We start from the raw sequence: 13,100 nt of genomic DNA, 5'->3' as shown, positions 1-13,100 counted from the left end.
AGATCCAGCTTTGTATATATGCATGCTTTTCTGACTTGGTCCAGGAGTTCAGGGATCAAAGGTAACGGATATCTATTCTTAACGGTGATCTGGTTCAGGGAGCGATAATCTATACAAGTTCTAAGGTCTCCTTCCTTTTTTGGAATGAAGAACAAAGCTGAAGAAGCAGGGGACTTGGAAGGAGGAATAAACCCATTTGCCAGGTATTGATCCAGGTATTGTCAAAGGTGAAGGTTCTCAGGCTCGGTGAGGGCATAAATTCTACTACAAGGAGGAGTAGATCCAGGTATCAGGTCGATCTGGCAGTCATAAGACCTATGAGGAGGTAGAGAGTTAGCCTGATCCTTCCGGAAAACATCTTGGTATTCTAGGTATTCGGGAGGTAACTGGGGAGTCTCTGAAGAAATTGCTGCCAGTGCAACACCAGGTGGAGGGTGACAAGTAGAGACACATTCTGGAAACTGGACCGTTCTTGCTCGCCAATCGATCAGAGGATTGTGTTTCTCTAACCAAGGTATTCCTAGAATAATCTGAAACTGAGGGGCCTTGATCACATCGAACACGATCTTCTCATGGTGTCCATCTTGACTTACTAGCGTCACTTCTTGAGTGGTATGCGTTACTTGCCCGGAGGCTATCTCCGTACCATCCACCGTAGTAATGACGTCCTTTACAACCTTGGGACAAAGAGTTAGATTCATCCTCAAAACCATTTCATGATCCACATAATTGCCGATGGCACCGCTGTCGACGTAAGCTTCAATTGCATGTAATCGATCCGGATTATCAGGGCTAATGAGGACCATAGGTATCACGAAATGCGAGGTCACAGAACTGGTTTTCACGCTCGGCAAGAGGACCTCTATTCTTGTCGGGCAAGGTCGTTTCCCTGCTCAGAGTTTGTAACTTTGGTAACTGCAGCTCCTACTGCCTTCTTGGCAGGTTTCACCGGACAGTCTCGAAGAAAGTGCCCTGAGTTTCCGCAATAGAGGCATAATTGCAACTGTTTTCTCCTTTCCCACTCCTTTTGTGTTAGAGGACCTTTCAGACCCCCTATTTTCATGGGTTCCCCGGAGTCTACTCCTTTGGAAGGAGTTGGCGGTTTGGAAAATACTCGAGCATCAAACTTGGAACGATCGGCCTTCCTGTTCTGCAGTCTGTGATCTATTTGAACGACTAAGTCTATATAGTCCGAACAATCTTGTGGGGGATTCACTACTTGGGCTAACACATCTTTGAGCTCTCCGCGTAGACCTCTATAAAACAGCGTAATCCTTTTGTCCTCAGGCCAGTGAGTTTCCACTATCAGTCTGTTGAAAGACGCAATATAAGCCAAAAGGTCTTGATTACCTTGTCGCAACGTAAGAAGCTCATTGTCCAAGGCCTGCCCCGGTGAATGTCTTGCGAACAGTTTTTCCATACTGAGCTGAAAAGCTTGAAAATCATGGAGGACCGGATCATCTTGATTTACTAGAGGGATCGACCAGTCTGCCGCATTGCCACTAAGGTACGAAAGCACGAAAGCTACTTTAGCTTGATCAGTTGGAAAGGCTGCTGGCCGGCATAAGAAATGCAACCGGCACTGATTGATAAATACTGCAAACCTCTTTGGGTCACCAGAAAATCGTTCAGGCGGAGCCAGAGGTACATTCCCAGGTAGGTTGATCTGCACTGGATTCATAGAGGATGTAGAAGGAAGATTTCCCCCAGATGCGGGTAACGGGGTCTGTCCGGCTTGCGACTGTAGCAATTGTCTAGCGAGATCATCTGTTCGCTCCTTGGAAATAATCAGTTCCCTTCTTAGAGCGTTCGTTTCCTGACGGGCTGCATGCACTTCTGCCCTTAGTTCCCCAAGTAACTGGGCTAGCTGGTCGGTATCCGAGGTTTCCATAGTGCCTGGATGGGAGTTTTGTGGTAGGCTTTGCATTCTGTAACGCTCACCTGATTCCCGTAGAGGCGCCGGTCTTGACTGGGCGTAAACCGTATCTTCAAAGGTGATGTGTAACACACGGCTGGCTCTTGGGGCTGGACCTCTGTGCACTGTATGTCTGGCTCGAAGGGTAAGATGTCTGCAGATAGAAAATGTGGGATTAATGAACTGGGTTACTGAATGTCTCTCTCTTCTTCCCTTTCTCTTCTCCTGTAGAACCCCAAAGGTTAACGCTCTCACCTTAGGTAAGTGAACGCCGTGCTCTCCATCTGCCTCGAGGCAGGGTGCTGTAACCAGTTTCTTCACTGGATAAGGGGAGCAGGCCTCTTGACTTCAGATGACTGCTGTCCGTCGTTTACTGCACGAACGGTAAGTTTCGAGTAATTCTAATGTCTTTAAAGTCTTTAGTAATGATGTCTCTTGTTTTGCAGGGTTCCGGCGATGGCGGATGGCGGGCTGAAGTGAGTTGAAGATGGAGCCCGTGTGATGAATAGAAGCGCCTGGAAGCACGTAAGTAAGCGCTTGTTGCCTGCTTCACGATGCGCTATAACTGTCTTTTTATTTTGCAGGTACAAGTTCGGGGTGGCTGCAGGGTGCCGGAATACCCACTGGGTTGGATGTGGAAAGGAGTAATGGCACGTGAGTATTAAAGTTCCCCAATGTCTTTAAACGCACCTTGTTTTGTCTTTCAGATGCGGGATGCAGTGCCGAAGGCCTCCGGAGCGTGCAAAGAGTTGGTAAGCTTTTGTCTTTCAGATGCCGGAATGCAGTGTGAAGACTTCCGGAGCGCACGAAGAGTAGGTAAGCCTTTGTCTTTCAGATGCCGGAATGCAGCGCGAGGCGTGGGTGACAGTCGATGGACCAGGTAAGTGAAGAGCTGTCACTGAAGACCGTAATGCTAACCTGTTCTTTCTTGTCTTTATAGGTGTTGCTGAAGACTGGATTCAGAATGGTAAGCCTTTTTCCTTAGGCCCAGGATCAGATGCAGAAGACACAATGACCGTTCTGCTGCTGAGGATGCAGAATAACGCAAAGCAAGATTCATCCATCGGGTGTGGTTTAAATAGCCTCCTGTAGTGCTTAGGTGGCTCCTTCCACAGCCACGCCTAGGTAAGAAAAGAGTTCCTGCTTTCCAGAAGAGTTCCAGTGTTCTGAATCTAGGGAGTGGCTCCTGTCCCACCCAACAGGAAAAGTAGTTCCAAACAGAAGAGGATCAGAGACTCAACTGGCAGGCAAGTAAGCAGCATGGTCTGGTGCAGGTAAGTCCACCCAAGCATTATGAGCCCGGCGCTTCCAGCGCTGGGACTGGGCATATTTATGAGCCTGGTGCCACTGGCGCCAGGACTGGGTCCAAAAGGTCCCAATTGGGACTGGTTGGCACTCGGAACCTGGGTTATGGATCTGCTTCCAAGGGAGTTGGGAAAACCCTGACCTTTTGGAAGCAGAGATCATGACAGTACCCCCCCTCAAGGCCCCTCCCAAACCGGGCTTCTCCGGGGGTTTTGGCTTGTCAGGAAATGTTCGGTGAAATCTTTTGATTAGGCGAGGAGCGTGGACATATTCAGCAGGTTCCCAGGATCTCTCTTGGGGGCCGTAGCCTTTCCAGTCAATTAGGTAGAATAGTTTAGATTTGGAGATCTTGGAGTCCAGAATGCTTTTGACTTCAAACTCGAGTTCTCCATCAACTAGGATAGGTTTTGGAGATTTGGTTAGTCGGGTTTGAGGTTGCACGGGTTTTAATAGAGAGACGTGGAAGACCGGATGTATCTTCATGTGCGGGGGCAAGTCCAACTTGACCGCTACTGGGTTTACTATGGTAGTGATGGAATAGGAACCAAGGTATCTTGGGTTGAATGTGCGTGGCCCTTTTAGAGGTAGATATTTGGTGGATAACCAGACTTGATCCCCTACTTGATATTGAGGGGCTTCCTTCCGATGTTGATCTGCTCCTTTCTTGTATTGTTCTTTAGCCCTTTGAAGGTGAGAAACAGCTTCCTTAAAGGCTTGGGTGATTGTAGAATGCAGGTAGTCTACTGCTGGTGTTTCAAGATCTTGGAGGGGATCCAACTCCGAGGTTCGAGGGTGACTGCCGTACAATAGAAAAAACGGGGTTTTCCCAGTTCCCGAATGGACAGAGTTATTGTAGGCATATTCGGCTATCCAAAGGATGTCTTTCCAAGTTTTTTCAGTTTGTTGCAGCATGCAGCGTAAATACTGTTCCAGAGTTTGATTGGTCCTCTCGGTTTGTCCGTCGGTCTGAGGGTGGTGACTGGTCGATAGTCTCGCATCAATTTGAGCCGACCGACAGCAACTTCGCCAAAAATGAGAAATAAATTGACTACCTCGATCCGAAATTAGAACCGAAGGAAAACCATGCAGTCGGACGATGTTTTCGAGAAATTCTCGGGCCAGAGTTGCTGCTGTTGGCAAGCCTTTGAGCGGAATGAAATGCGCCATCTTGGAGAATAAGTCCACGATTACTAGAATCGTATTGTATCCGGAGCATGGAGGTAGATCGGTGATGAAGTCCATAGAAAGCGTATGCTAAGGGCGAGGTGGGATGTCAATAGGGCGTAAGAGGCCTGCTGGTCTTTCCTTTTGACTCTTGTTTTGGGCGCATACTCCACAGGACATTATAAAGTCTCTGATATCTTTTTTCCAAGACGGCCACCAGAAGTAGCGCTTGATCTTTTCTGAGGTCTTGGCCATACCGGGATGTCCTTCCATTAAAGAATCGTGATAACAAGAGATTACTTTTTTCTGTAAATCTGTGCTGGGTAGGTATAATCGTTCTTGGAAATACAATAAGTTGTCCTTTACTGCAAAGTCCTTTCCCTGCAGATGCCAATTCTGTATGTCTGCTGGAGTTACAAGTTGCCTGGCTTTATCCTTAACTTCCTCTATGGATTCTGTGGCGATTACACCCAGAATTCTTTGTTCGGGAATGATTGGTACAGGTTTAGGGTTGATCAAGTGTTCTTCCACTCCCATCCGAGAAAGGGCATCAGCTTTACCGTTTTTTGTACCAGGTCGATAGGTAATTATGAAGTCAAACTCGGCAAAGAATAATGCCCAACGGAGTTGTCTAGAGGATTGGGCTTTTGCGGTTTTCAAATATTGCAGGTTTCGGTGATCCGTAATCACAGTAACGGTGTGTCGGGCCCCCAGCAGATAATGCCGCCAAGCCTTAAAGGCAGACTTGATAGCCAGAAGTTCCTTGTCAGTAATCGTGTAATTGATTTCAGGCGGCGAGAATTTGCGGGACCAAAATGCCACGGGATGCAACTGATTGGTTACCGGGTCCTTTTGTGATAGAACTGCCCCCATGGCAAGGCTTGAAGCATCAGTTTCCACGATGTAGGGGAGTTCGGGGCGAGGGTGTTTTAAGATTGGTGCAGAGATAAATTTAGTCTTCAAATCCTGGAAAGCTTGTTCCGCCTCAGTAGACCATTCAAAACGTTTGTTTTTCTTTAACAAGGCAGTGATGGGCTGGACTATTCGAGAGAATTCGGGGATAAACCTGCGGTAAAAGTTAGCGAAGCCTAACATACTTTGCACACCTTTTACGGAGGATGGTGATGGCCATTTGAGAACTGCATCGACCTTCTTTGAATCCATACGCACTCCGCCAGGTGATAATATGAATCCCAAGAATTCAACTTCAGTCACGTTGAAAACACATTTTTCCAACTTAGCGAAAAGTTTGTGTTGACGCAATCTTTCGAGGACCATTTTCACGTGTTTCCGATGTTCAGATTCCGATGAAGAATAAACGAGGATGTCGTCAATGTAAACAACAACACACACATCTATGAGCTCTCTGAGGACATCGTTCATAAAATATTGAAAGGCGGCCGGGGCATTACAAAGTCCGAAGGGCATGACCTGATATTCAAATAGCCCATACTTGGTGCAGAAGGCCGTCTTCCATTCATCGCCCTCTTTTACTCGTACCAAGTGGTAAGCTCCTCTAAGATCCAGCTTTGTATATATGCATGCTTTTCTGACTTGGTCCAGGAGTTCAGGGATCAAAGGTAACGGATATCTATTCTTAACGGTGATCTGGTTCAGGGAGCGATAATCTATACAAGTTCTAAGGTCTCCTTCCTTTTTTGGAACGAAGAACAAAGCTGAAGAAGCAGGGGACTTGGAAGGACGAATAAACCCATTTGCCAGGTATTGATCCAGGTATTGTCGAAGGTGAAGGTTCTCAGGCTCGGTGAGGGCATAAATTCTACTACAAGGTGGAGTAGATCCAGGTATCAGGTCGATCTGGCAGTCATAAGACCTATGAGGAGGTAGAGAGTTAGCCTGATCCTTCCGGAAAACATCTTGGTATTCTAGGTATTCGGGAGGTAACTGGGGAGTCTCTGAAGAAATTGCTGCCAGTGCAACACCAGGTGGAGGGTGACAAGTAGAGACACATTCTGGAAACTGGACCGTTCTTGCTCACCAATCGATCAGAGGATTGTGTTTCTCTAACCAAGGTATTCCTAGAATAATCTGAAACTGAGGGGCCTTGATCACATTGAACACGATCTTCTCATGGTGTCCATCTTGACTTACTAGCGTCACTTCTTGAGTGGTATGCGTTACTGGCCCGGAGGCTATCTCCGTACCATCCACCGTAGTAATGACGTCCTTTACAGCCTTGGGACAAAGAGTTAGATTCATCCTCAAAACCATTTCATGATCCACATAATTGCCGATGGCACCGCTGTCGACGTAAGCTTCAATTGCATGTAATCGATCCGGATTATCAGGGCTAATGAGGACCATAGGTATCACGAAATGCGAGGTCACGGAACTGGTTTTCACGCTCGGCAAGAGGACCTCTATTCTTGTCGGGCGAGGTCGTTTCCCTGCTCAGAGTTTGTAACTTTGGTAACTGCAGCTCCTACTGCCTTCTTGGCAGGTTTCACCGGACAGTCTCGAAGAAAGTGCCCTGAGTTTCCGCAATAGAGGCATAATTGCAACTGTTTTCTCCTTTCCCGCTCCTTTTGTGTTAGAGGACCTTTCAGACCCCCTATTTGCATGGGTTCCCCGGAGTCTACTCCTTTGGAAGGAGTTGGCGGTTTGGAAAATACTCGAGCATCAAACTTGGAACGATCGGCCTTCCTGTTCTGCAGTCTGTGATCTATTTGAACGACTAAGTCTATATAGTCCGAACAATCTTGTGGGGGATTCACTACTTGGGCTAACACATCTTTGAGCTCTCCGCGTAGACCTCTATAAAACAGCGTAATCCTTTTGTCCTCAGGCCAGTGAGTTTCCACTATCAGTCTGTTGAAAGACGCAATATAAACCAAAAGGTCTTGATTACCTTGTCGCAACGTAAGAAGCTCATTGTCCAAGGCCTGCCCCTGTGAATGTCTTGCGAACAGTTTTTCCATACTGAGCTGAAAAGCTTGAAAATCATGGAGGACCGGATCATCTTGATTTACTAGAGGGATCGACCAGTCTGCCGCATTGCCACTAAGATACTAAAGCACGAAAGCTACTTTAGCTTGATCAGTTGGAAAGGCTGCTGGCCGGAATAAGAAATGCAACCGGCACTGATTGATAAATACTGCAAACCTCTATGGGTCACCAGAAAATCGTTCGGGCGGAGCCAGAGGTACATTCCCAGGTAGGTTGATCTGCACTGGATTCATAGAGGATGTAGAAGGAAGATTTCCCCCAGATGCGGGTAACGGGGTCTGTCCGGCTTGCGACTGTAGCAATTGTCTAGCGAGATCATCTGTTCGCTCCTTGGAAATAATCAGTTCCCTTCTTAGAGCGTTCGTTTCCTGACGGGCTGCATGCACTTCTGCCCTTAGTTCCCCAAGTAACTGGGCTAGCTGGTCGGTATCCGAGGTTTCCATAGCGCCTGGATGGGAGTTTTGTGGTAGGCTTTGCGTTCTGTAACGCTCACCTGATTCCCGTAGAGGCGCCGGTCTTGACTGGGCGTAAACCGTATCTTCAAAGGTGATGTGTAACACACGGCTGGCTCTTGGGGCTGGACCTCTGTGCACTGTATGTCTGGCTCGAAGGGTAAGATGTCTGCAGATAGAAAATGTGGGATTAATGAACTGGGTTACTGAATGTCTCTCTCTTCTTCCCTTTCTCTTCTCCTGTAGAACCCCAAAGGTTAACGCTCTCACCTTAGGTAAGTGAACGCCGTGCTCTCCATCTGCCTCGAGGCAGGGTGCTGTAACCAGTTTCTTCACTGGATAAGGGGAGCAGGCCTCTTGACTTCAGAGGACTGCTGTCCGTCGTTTACTGCACGAACGGTAAGTTTTGAGTAATTCTAATGTCTTTAAAGTCTTTAGTAATGATGTCTGTTGTTTTGCAGGGTTCCGGCGATGGCGGATGGCGGGCTGAAGTGAGTTGAAGATGGAGCCCGTGTGATGAATAGAAGCGCCTGGAAGCACGTAAGTAAGCGCTTGTTGCCTGCTTCACGATGCGCTATAACTGTCTTTTTATTTTGCAGGTACAAGTTCGGGGTGGCTGCAGGGTGCCGGAATACCCACTGGGTTAGATGTGGAAAGGAGTAATGGCACGTGATTATTAAAGTTCCCCAATGTCTTTAAACGCACCTTGTTTTGTCTTTCAGATGCGGGATGCAGTGCCGAAGGCCTCCGGAGCGTGCAAAGAGTTGGTAAGCTTTTGTCTTTCAGATGCCGGAATGCAGTGTGAAGACTTCCGGAGCGCACGAACAGTAGGTAAGCCTTTGTCTTTCAGATGCCGGAATGCAGCGCGAGGCGTGGGTGACAGCCGATGGACCAGGTAAGTGAAGAGCTGTCACTGAAGACCGTAATGCTAACCTGTTCTTTCTTGTCTTTATAGGTGTTGCTGAAGACTGGATTCAGAATGGTAAGCCTTTTTCTTTAGGCCCAGGATCAGATGCAGAAGACACAATGAGCGTTCTGCTGCTGAGGATGCAGAATAACGCAAAGCAAGATTCATCCATCGGGTGTGGTTTAAATAGCCTCCTGTAGTGCTTAGGTGTCTCCTTCCACAGCCACGCCTAGGTAAGAAAAGAGTTCCTGCTTTCCAGAAGAGTTCCAGTGTTCTGAATCTAGGGAGTGGCTCCTGCCCACCCAACAGGAAAAGTAGTTCCAAACAGAAGAGGATCAGAGACTCAACTGGCAGGCAAGTAAGCAGCATGGTCTGCTGCAGGTAAGTCCACCCAAGCATTATGAGCCCGGCGCTTCCAGCGCTGGGACTGGGCATATTTATGAGCCTGGTGCCACTGGCGCCAGGACTGGGTCCAAAAGGTCCCAATTGGGACTGGTTGGCACTCGGAACCTGGGTTATGGATCTGCTTCCAAGGGAGTTGGGAAAACCCTGACCTTTTGGAAGCAGAGATCATGACATGGCCCCAGTGAAATCGGTACCGGCTGAGAGACCGGACTAACCACTGGCGTACCAGAGAACCCTACACAAATGTTATTCTGCCCTGACAGTGGAATATCTGGAACCTGTGAATGATCAACGGAACACTTCTGTGCTCCTGTATCTATAAAAAATAGATGTTTCCTATTCCCCACCTTTATTTCTACGTAGGGCCCTTTCTGATCGACGGGAATAGGTAATGGTTCCAGACTCTGCTTCGAGCTGTCCTAACGGAACAATATATCATCAATTGCGAGATCTTCAGAAAGGTAAGCAGTCGAAGGATTATCAAAAATATTCCTATTATCAACACTATGTTGCTGATTATTCTGTGAGAATGACTGTGGATTTTGAGTGAACTGCCTTCTACCAGGACCCCCTATCCCAGGACGGCCTCTGGATCATCTACCCATGGCACCATATGTGTTATTCGATCTCTGCTGAAGGATCGGGCATTGTGCTTGCCAATGACCTTCTTGTCTGTAATAAGCACATTGGTTCATGTGTATAGGACCCATCTGCACATTACCCTGTGTAGCAAACTGACCTCTAAACTGTGTACTTCCACCTCTAGTCCCTCTTACTATCTGCTGCAACAATACTTTGGTTTTCAAGTCTCCCTTCTTCTTTTCTATTATCTCTTTTTCAGTATTGACTCTATTTTCATAATACTGAGCCATATGCAATACTTCGGACTGCGATTTGGCTTGCCAGGCACTTTCAGAAGTCATAATTTGTGATTGGATATCAGGCAACAATCCACGCACCAATTTGTCCACAAACAGCCTTTTTACTGACTCAGTGCTTAAATACTGACGGCTAAAATCTGAAAATACTTATTCGAACCGAATAAAAAATTCTGTAGCACCTTCAGATTTCCCCTGGGCGCAAGCAGTAAGATTGTCCCAAACTATTCTTCTCTCTGGAACTAGAGTCTTCAATTTTGTCACTATTCTGTCTGGCAGTGTCAATATCACCTGTGGTGGTTTCAACCAGCTTTTCTTTCTCCATGTATCCGTACCAAGTTAACCCATGTGTCACCCAGCCCTTCCTGATCATCTACAGTCCTAATCTGTTTCCATAAATCAGCAGGTAGGATCACAGGGAACAACAAGTCTATATCACCCAGAGTAAAAACGGATGAATGCAAAACAGATTCTATGGGCTTCATTATGAGTTTGGAGGCAGCCATGGAGCTACTAGTTCCATGGCTGCCTCCAAACCGGGCTCCATTACCGGGTTCCTGCAACGAGGAATAACCGGGTCATTCCGACATAGGAGGACCTGGTAATTCCTCCTTGCAGGAACCATTCCCCATTCCGATTTGAACCCCCATAGGGCTCAATGGGAATGGGGATGGAGGTAACAACGGACACATTACAAGTGTCCCGTTGTTACCTGCCTCTTCCCCTCGCGGGACCCAGAAAAGATGTCTGGTTTTACCAGACGTCTGATCCGGGTCCCGCAAAGGGAACCTCGTAATCGGCCCTGATGGAATGAAGGGGGCCGGTCCCGTACCGGCCCCCTTCATTCCGTCAGCGCCAGGGTCGCAATGAGGCCCAATTTCTTTGTAAAACCCTGTTGGATTTTTCCTAATATCTGGAATCGACTGTCTAATGGTATTCACTTCCTGTCTAGAGAATGGGACATGAACAAACTGTGAAATATAATGAGCTTCAATAGTAGCGGCTGCTGTGCCTTCTGCGGCATCAGTTGGAATCTCTACTTTAGGAACAAATGTCGGAGGAACCCCCCTCATTGGCAATTGATAAGTAGGCAATTCTGAACGTTCATTAAGCAACATGGCTAAATCAAGAGACAAAGCAGTCAGAGCAGTATCAGGTGAAAATGCTCTCTTAAGAATGACCATCAAATCTGCGGGACAACAAACCTTTTTCTTCATACACTCATACTGCAGGTACTCTCCCATTACCTTTAACACTTTCCTTTGCATAGCCGGAGTATACTGACTAAACGGGTCATATACTTCCATGGGAGATATCGAAACATCCGAAATCCATCTAAGCGCGTCCCTTGTGCAAATATTAATTTCTTCACTCAATGGTTTACAAGAGGGGAGAAAACGTTTATGCACATACGAAGCATCCACTCTATCGCCGTTCATATCATCATTCTGTAACCGATCCAACTCCCTCTTAAACTCGAAAACCTTCTCAACATACTCATGTACTTTCTCTGCAGTGTCCCTTGAGTAAGCTAAGACATTCAAGTCCCTCAACCCTTGTGGGACATCCATGTTCGTCAAATCATTCCACATTTCCTTAACTTCCTCTATGGATTCTGTGGCGATTACACCCAGAATTCTTTGTTCGGGAATGATTGGTACAGTTTTAGGGTTGATCAAGTGTTCTTCCACTCCCATCCGAGAAAGGGCATCAGCTTTACCGTTTTTTGTACCAGGTCGATAGGTAATTATGAAGTCAAACTCGGCAAAGAATAATGCCCAACGGAGTTGTCTAGAGGATTGGGCTTTTGCGGTTTTCAAATATTGCAGGTTTCGGTGATCCGTAATCACAGTAACGGTGTGTCGGGCCCCCAGCAGATAATGCCGCCAAGCCTTAAAGGCAGACTTGATAGCCAGAAGTTCCTTGTCAGTAATCGTGTAATTGATTTCAGGAGGCGAGAATTTGCGGGACCAAAATGCCACGGGATGCAACTGATTGGTTACCGGGTCCTTTTGTGATAGAACTGCCCCCATGGCAAGGCTTGAAGCATCAGTTTCCACGATGTAGGGGAGTTCGGGGCGAGGGTGTTTTAAGATTGGTGCAGAGATAAATTTAGTCTTCAAATCCTGGAAAGCTTGTTCCGCCTCAGTAGACCATTCAAAACGTTTGTTTTTCTTTAACAAGGCAGTGATGGGCTGGACTATTCGAGAGAATTCGGGGATAAACCTGCGGTAAAAGTTAGCGAAGCCTAACATACTTTGCACACCTTTTACGGAGGATGGTGATGGCCATTTGAGAACTACATCGACCTTCTTTGAATCCATACGCACTCCGCCAGGTGATAATATGAATCCCAAGAATTCAACTTCAGTCACGTTGAAAACACATTTTTCCAACTTAGCGAAAAGTTTGTGTTGACGCAATCTTTCGAGGACCATTTTCACGTGTTTCCGATGTTCAGATTCCGATGAAGAATAAACGAGGATGTCGTCAATGTAAACAACAACACACACATCTATGAGCTCTCTGAGGACATCGTTCATAAAATATTGAAAGGCGGCCGGGGCATTACAAAGTCCGAAGGGCATGACCTGATATTCAAATAGCCCATACTTGGTGCAGAAGGCCGTCTTCCATTCATCGCCCTCTTTTACTCGTACCAAGTGGTAAGCTCCTCTAAGATCCAGCTTTGTATATATGCATGCTTTTCTGACTTGGTCCAGGAGTTCAGGGATCAAAGGTAACGGATATCTATTCTTAACGGTGATCTGGTTCAGGGAGCGATAATCTATACAAGTTCTAAGGTCTCCTTCCTTTTTTGGAATGAAGAACAAAGCTGAAGAAGCAGGGGACTTGGAAGGACGAATAAACCCATTTGCCAGGTATTGATCCAGGTATTGTCGAAGGTGAAGGTTCTCAGGCTCGGTGAGGGCATAAATTCTACTACAAGGAGGAGTAGATCCAGGTATCAGGTCGATCTGGCAGTCATAAGACCTATGAGGAGGTAGAGAGTTAGCCTGATCCTTCCGGAAAACATCTTGGTATTCTAGGTATTCGGGAGGTAACTGGGGAGTCTCTGAAGAAATTGCTGCCAGTGCAACACCAGG

The sequence above is a fragment of the Ambystoma mexicanum genome, chromosome 1p (assembly GCF_040938575.1).
Source record: "Ambystoma mexicanum isolate Mex_15411 chromosome 1p, UKY_AmexF1_1, whole genome shotgun sequence".
Classification (NCBI taxonomy): domain Eukaryota; kingdom Metazoa; phylum Chordata; class Amphibia; order Caudata; family Ambystomatidae; genus Ambystoma; species Ambystoma mexicanum.
The sequence above is the reverse complement of the archived record's forward strand: the minus strand, read 5'-3'. Positions refer to the sequence as shown.